The following is a 7,372-nucleotide window of genomic DNA, read 5'->3' as shown; positions in this document are numbered from 1 at the left end:
ATCATATTGCATATACTTTATGATCATGTTGTGATAATGCTATGATTTATGATATGCCATGATTAGATATGACTATGATATGTTCCATGCTATGCTTTAAGGGATGAGATGCCATGATTAGATATGATTATGTTATATTTCATGCTATGCTTTAAGAGATGATATGCCATGACTAATTATGATTTTGTTATGTTGCATGATATGATTAAAGAGTATGATATGTTATGCCATGACTAGTTGAGATTATGTTATGTTGATATATTCTTTGATTATGTAATGATTTTTTGTTTTAGTGAGTAGGAAAGGAACTTACTGAGCCATGAGTGCTACAGCTTACTTTCCTTGTATCGCAGATAAAGGAAAAAGCTGGATGTGCTAAAGGAGCAGCAGGAGAGGCAAGGAGATGTGTGTGGCTGTGGCTAGGCAACCCAATAAGAACCTGCTTTAAGAACTTTTAAGAATTACGCTTTGGTTTCATAAATTGTAGTACTAAATGGGTGACTTGATGTTATGTTTCTATTTATCTTGTTATCATGTTATGGAAACCATATTAGTGTAGTTCGGATATGCAAACAAAAGAAAAGTTTTTATTAATCTAAGAAAAATTATTTTAAGTCTTCCGCTGTAATATGTACGTAGAGTATCGTAGCCCCGTTCCTTAGGGTTAGCAGGGAGGGCGGGCGTTACAGCTTTCGCCCTCCCTGTTCCAAAGGAGTACGAAGGAAGGTTCGAAGGCGCTTAGTCGGAGAAGTTGCAGCCGGAGGGAAATATACATGTTCCTCTTCTTCTGGTTCCTTTCCCCTTCGGTGCTCAGTAGTCGAAATCGCTGGATTATGGGCTACCGGCAGAGTAGCCCAGTATGAGCTTGAAGTTGTTATTGTTGTTGTTGCAAAGCTTTCTGTACATGAGTATTAATGAGAAAATCCAGATCCTCACGGCTAATAGTGAGTAGATTCGATTTTCTAGCCTCTTCCATCTTGTAGTCTTAGATTCAGGTGAAGTTCCCACAGACGACGCCAAATTTGATCCTGTCAGAGAAGCTTGACAAAATGGAAAGCTGGGAGAAAACCTACTGCTGATGAAGAGTAATACCTAGCTGAATACTGATCTGAGAAACCCAAAGTGGATTGGGGAGAATGAAGCCACAGAATGCCCACCTCCTGCGAAGATTCAATGATGAGATAGAAGTCTAACTGAAGAAAATCGCGATCCAGAGGTTCCAAGGCTTCCTGCGCACAAGAGACCAACCAACACTATCCTCAGTGACCTAAGACCGGGGTGGAAATCCCTGGCTAGGCCCTCCGACGCTCAAGTCAGTGATCTCTTTTTTGTGTGAAAGAAGGAAAGAAGAAGAAGATGAACAGTAGTTGAGAATTAGGGTTTGTGAATGCGAGTAGTAATGTGAACTTACCTGGCCAACGGAGAGGGTTCCCCTTTTTATACCACTTCATATAACCTCCGTAGTCATGAAGTGGACCCCGGTTTGTTAGAGTTTGTTATGAGATGACGTAAGCCGCGTACTTGTGGTAAATGGCTTTTAAGGAATCTTTTTTGTAACCCAGATGTACCTTCTTTGTCATCTAGTACCTGCAGAAAAGTACAAAAGCATATCTCCTGCCAAATAGGTAAACCTGTTATACAATCACATACAAATATCTTTATTAAATTAATTATAAGTCCACCTGTTCATCCTGTCCTTATTATGTTGTAGACAGCTTGGTATTATACTATGTTTTGTATTGACCGGATATTAAACTCAGACCTTGTTCGGTCGGTTTATTATGATCATTCAACTAACCGTTCAATAATATACTACCAATTCTATAAAGCCACAGATCTTTTCATTCCTAATACCAGTCCATGCTTAATCGTACTGCTCTAGGTCACCTTGCCTTATCTATCTTGCACGCTTAAGTCTGGCCGATATTGGCCTTTCTTTCTCAGGGTATATCTCGGTCGATATTTAACTTACTCGCATTAAGGTATATATATCGGTCGATATTGACCTGCCTTACCTAAGGTATATCTCGATCAATATTAGCTTACTTTAATTAAAGTATATATCGGTCGATATTTAACTTACCCGCCTTAAGGTATATATCGATTGATATTGACCTGCTTTCCCTAGGGTATATCTCGATCGATATTAGCTTACTTTCCTTAAAGTTTATATCGGTCGATATTTAACTTACCCGCATTAAGGTATATATCGGTCGATATTGACCTTCTTTCCCTAGGATATATCTCAATCGATATTGACCTTCCTCCTTTGATGGATATCTCTATCACTATTGGTCTTCCTTCATCAAGGTATTATCTGGTCGGGATCGACCTTTCTCTCTTAAGGTATATCCCAGCCGATATTGATCTATCTTCTTAACTTTGCCATCTCCTTTCCCTTTTTTCACCAGGGACCCATTAAACCTAACCTATATCAGCAGAAATAACAAATAAAATTAAATAATAAGAAACTAAAAGAAGAGTCACCAGAATTTACTTGGTTACAACCTAGGTGGTTGTTAATCCAAGCAAAATGAAAGATCTTAAAAAGTCTCCTTCAGTGAAAGCAGAGAAGCCTCTTATACTCGTTAATAGCTCAGACTATTGCTAGGAAATGAATACACAAGTTGTTATGTCTTTCATAGGTCCAGGTGCCTTTTTATAGCCTCTGGAAAAACTTATCCTCAGGCTGAAGGCGCCTCCAGCGAGGCAAAGGATAAAACTTTATCCTTTCTACAACGACGAAAATTGCCTTGTTGAAGGCGCCTTCCATGACCATAGAAGGCACCTTTGATGGCTAGTTGAAGGCGCCTTCAGCCATTGAAGGCACCTTCTACCTGAAGGTCGCGGAGGTGCCATCAACTATTGCTGAATGCACCTCTACCAGCTCCGTAGCTCCACTTTAGCTCTTCCGTTGCTCTGATCGCCAAGGTAATTTCGGCCAACCAAAATAAGGCTCACCCGAACCCAATTTCAGCCTTCTCCTTGAGCAAGCTTCGGCTCTGGCTTCTCGTCCCTCGAACATCGCGCACGTCCTTCTTGTCCACCACTGTACTCTTACACAGCATCTCGTCCCTCGGACGCACCGAGCTCGTCGGCTCCCTCCCATGCTGTCCTTCTCGCTAGCTGCGTCTTCTGCTCGACTTCCTGTGCTCCTAAGCTCCTTCACACTTAGACATAGGGATCAAACCAAAACAGAACCTAACTTAACTTGGTTGATCACACCAAAAACAACCTTGGGGTTCCAACAATCTCCCCCTTTTTTGATGTGAGCAACCCAAGTTAAGTTAGGGTTAACTAACCAAAAATCAAAGATAATAAAATTGCAATTACAAGTAAGATAATAAAATTACAATTACAAGTAAAGATAATAAAATTGTAATTATGTAATAAAGTGCAAAAAGATTATCAAAGTTAACTTAAAATTTAAAATTTGATTTGAACTACTACCTCCCCCTAGACTTAATCTTCCCTTCTCCCTCTTTGTGTTAGTTAGAGCCCTAGAGCCAATCATTTGATGATTGTTGTATGGACTCATTGTATCATATTTCTTATATATATAAAGGCATTTTCTTTGGTTATTATACTTACTTGTATTGGTGCAAAATAACTAAGTATAATAGCGTCCTTGAGTAGAAGGTTCTTATCTATATCAATCGATTGGTTGAATCGATAGTGAGATGATATAGGAAACACTACTCTTAATCATTCCTAGTCGAGTATTAACATTCAGGGATAATGTTAATGCGATGAGACTAGCATGTAGGTCAACTCGATGACTTGATCTCACAAGTCATGGATATAGAGATATCAAGTTGACACATGGGTATGCATTGGAGAATGTATACTGAATGACCCGCCATGAGAAAGTATCATGGATCATTATATGAGTGTCATATACTTTCTCATGTGGCTATTAGTATGACTACTAGTCCTTGGACCTGAAGTCACCATGATTCCCTACATAAGGAGTTACGTACTTTGGCTTAGTCAAACGTCACCCGTGTTGGTTAGTCCTAGGAAAACGTACCGGTTCCACTGTACAAAATTTTTTTTTACAAGTGTCGAACCTTTCCTTAAATAACCTATTGTGTTCTTTTAGAAGTTAAATTAGGATTCACAGAGGGAACTTAACATCATTGATTCCAAATTTAACTTATCTGTTCTTAATGGTTTAGATTTGAATCGCAAGCGGAACTTAACACTATTGATTCAAATCCACCTATGTTATTAATTCCATTAAATATTAATTTCCAAAATTGGCTTCCAAGACTGCATGGCGAGGCACATGGCCTTCTTGGATATGGGAGCAACCACCACTGCCTAGACAAAGTCTTTTAAGGAAAGCTAATATTTAATTTCCTTAAATAACTCTAGGTTTAACCAAAAAGAACAATCGAATCACAAATTTAAAAAATAAAACAAAAGAAACGCAAATTAGAAACAAATCCGAAAACTCTAGAATCATATGCCTCTTATGTTTGGTATTTCCAAAAATAACTATACAAAGAAAACTAGTATGATGCGGAAAACAATTACTAGTTATACCTTTCTTTGTAAGCAAATAACCTCTTGATCTTCTACCGTATTCCTCTTCTAACCTCGGATGTTGTGTGGGCAACGATCTTCCGAGATGAGAACCACCAAGCACCTTCTTCTTCCTTCTAGGTTTCGGCCACCACAATTCTCCAAGAGAAGTAGAGGTACGGCCACTACCACCAAGCTCCAAGGGATGCATGAAACAAAACCTCCTTTCTCTCCTTCTTCTCCTAGCTAGAACCGGCCACCATCAAGAGCTCCAAGAGGGGTTGCCGCCAGCCACAAGAAGAAGAGAAGAGGGAGAAGCTAGGGTCGGCCACCAAGGAGGAAAAGAGAGGAAGAATAGAATAGAGTCGTTCGCCATGAAGGCACCTCTACCCCCTCTTTTATATTCCTTGGTCTTGGCAAATAAGGAAATTTTAATAAAAACTTCCTTAATTCTTTTGCCATGAAAAGGGAAAAAAATTTTAATTAAAAAATAATTTCCTCCTCATAAACATCTTGGCTGGCCACTTTTAATTCCAAAACAAGGAAAGTTTAATTCACACAAGAATTAAAACTTCCTAATTTGTTTCCAGAAATTTATAAAAATTTCTCCAATAATTTTTATCCCTTCATGATTGGTTAGTAAAAAAGAAATTTTATAAATTAAAATCTTTCTTTTAAACATGTGGATAATTTCCAAAAAGGAAAGTTATCTCTAAAAATTAAAATCTCCTTTCAATCTACAAATAAGGAAAGATATCAAATCTTTTCTTAATCTTTTGTAGAAATTAATAAAAGAGAATATTTAATTTTTAAACTCTCTTTTAAATCATGAACATGGTTAAAAAGGAAAGTTTTCTCAAAATTAAAATTTCCTTTCAATCTACAAATAAGAAAAGATTTCAAATCTTTTCTTAATCTTTTGTAGAAAACTATAAAAGGAAAGATTTAAATTTTAAACTCTCTTTTAAAACCATGATATCCACATAAGAAATTATTTTAATTAAAATTAAATTCCCTTTTAATATGGCCGGCCAATCAAGCTTGGGCTCCAAGCTATGGCCGGCCAATTAACTTGGCTCAACCTTTGGGTCTTGGCCGACCCTATAGCTTGGGTAAGAAGGTGGGTATGTGGTGGGTATAAATCTCTATATACAAGAGGCTATGATAGGGACCGAGAGGAGGAATTGGTTTTGGTCTCCCGATGAAATAAGCTTCCCGTGTTCGCCCCGAACACACAACTTAACTTCATCAATAATAATTCATACCACTGAAGAATTATTATTGAACTACCGCACCAATCCTAAATTACATTTTGGGCTCCTTATTATGAGTGTGTTAGTCTCCCTGTGTTTAAGATGTCGAATGTCCACTAATTAAATGAGTTACTGACAACTCACTTAATTAATATCTTAGTCCAAGAGTAGTACCACTCAACCTTATCATCATGTCGGACTAAGTCCACCTGCAGGGTTTAACATGACAATCCTTATGAGCTCCTCTTGGGGGCATTATCAACCTAGATTACTAGGACACAGTTTCCTTCTATAATCAACAACACACACTATAAGTGATATCATTTCCCAACTTATAGAGCTTATTGATTTATCGAACTAAATCTCACTCATTGATAAATTAAAGAAATAAATATCAAATATATGTGCTTGTTATTATATTAGGATTAAGAGCACACACTTCCATAATAACTAAGGTCTAGTTCTTTTATCAAGTCAGTATAAAAAGAACTTACCTAAAATGGTCCTACTCAATACACTTAGAGTGTACTAGTGTAATTTATTAGTCAAGACAAACTAATACCTAATTCCACTACGACTATTCTAATGGTTTGTTCCTTTCCATCTTAGTTGTGAGCAACTGTTTATAATTTATAAAGAACCGATAACATGATCTTCTGTGTGTGACACCACACACCATGTTATCTACAATATAAATTAATTGAAGAACTACATTTATCATAAATGTAGACATTTGACCAATGTGATTCTTATTTCTAGATAAATGTTTATACCAAAAGCTAGGCTTTTAGTATACATCCTAACAACCCGTAACTGGGTGGACTATAAAGGCGATTACTGGGTATGTAACAAATTATGCGGAGGGATGTGAGTGATGTAGATGGGATCTATCCCTCCTATATGACGGGAGTGACATCGATATTCTTGATAGAGTGAAACCACTAAGTGCATGGCCATGCCCAAATGAGTCAATATGAGATATTGAGCTCATTTGATTGAGTGAGTCTACTTGGAGTTCAAGATTTAGATTGATTAGAGGATAACATGGTCTATGCCTCATATTGATCAATCTAGATGTCTAGGATAGAAGGACAATGTCATATATTGTGAGGAGTCACAATTAGTTGTCACAAGGTGATGTTGGATCTCAACATTCTTGTAACTTGGGTAGTAATGATGTGTTGCTAGATACCGCTCATTACTTATGCTTCTAAATAGGTTTAGGAGCATTGTCAACGTTACAAGAACCTATAGGGTCACACACAAAGGGCAATTAGATGGAGATTAGGTTCATTTGATGAACCTAAAGGATTAGGTTCATGTGATGAACCAAATTGGATTAAGAGTAATCCAAATTGAGCTAATTGAGTTGGACTCAATTTGGTTCATGTGTTAAGTGAGTCTAATTTGGATTGAGACCAATTTAATTAATTTAATTCAATGAATAGAGATTCATTAAATTAAAATTGACTTGAACCAATGGTTAGATTATATCAACCAAGGGAGAGAAGTGGTCAAGTTTGACTTGACTTGAGAGGTAGATGAAGGGTCAAATTTGACTTGACCATTTGCCACCTCATTGGTGAGTTGGC

This window comes from Zingiber officinale, chromosome 5B (genome assembly GCF_018446385.1).
Source record: "Zingiber officinale cultivar Zhangliang chromosome 5B, Zo_v1.1, whole genome shotgun sequence".
In the NCBI taxonomy this organism is placed as follows: Eukaryota; Viridiplantae; Streptophyta; class Magnoliopsida; order Zingiberales; family Zingiberaceae; genus Zingiber; species Zingiber officinale.
This window is presented reverse-complemented; position numbering follows the sequence as displayed.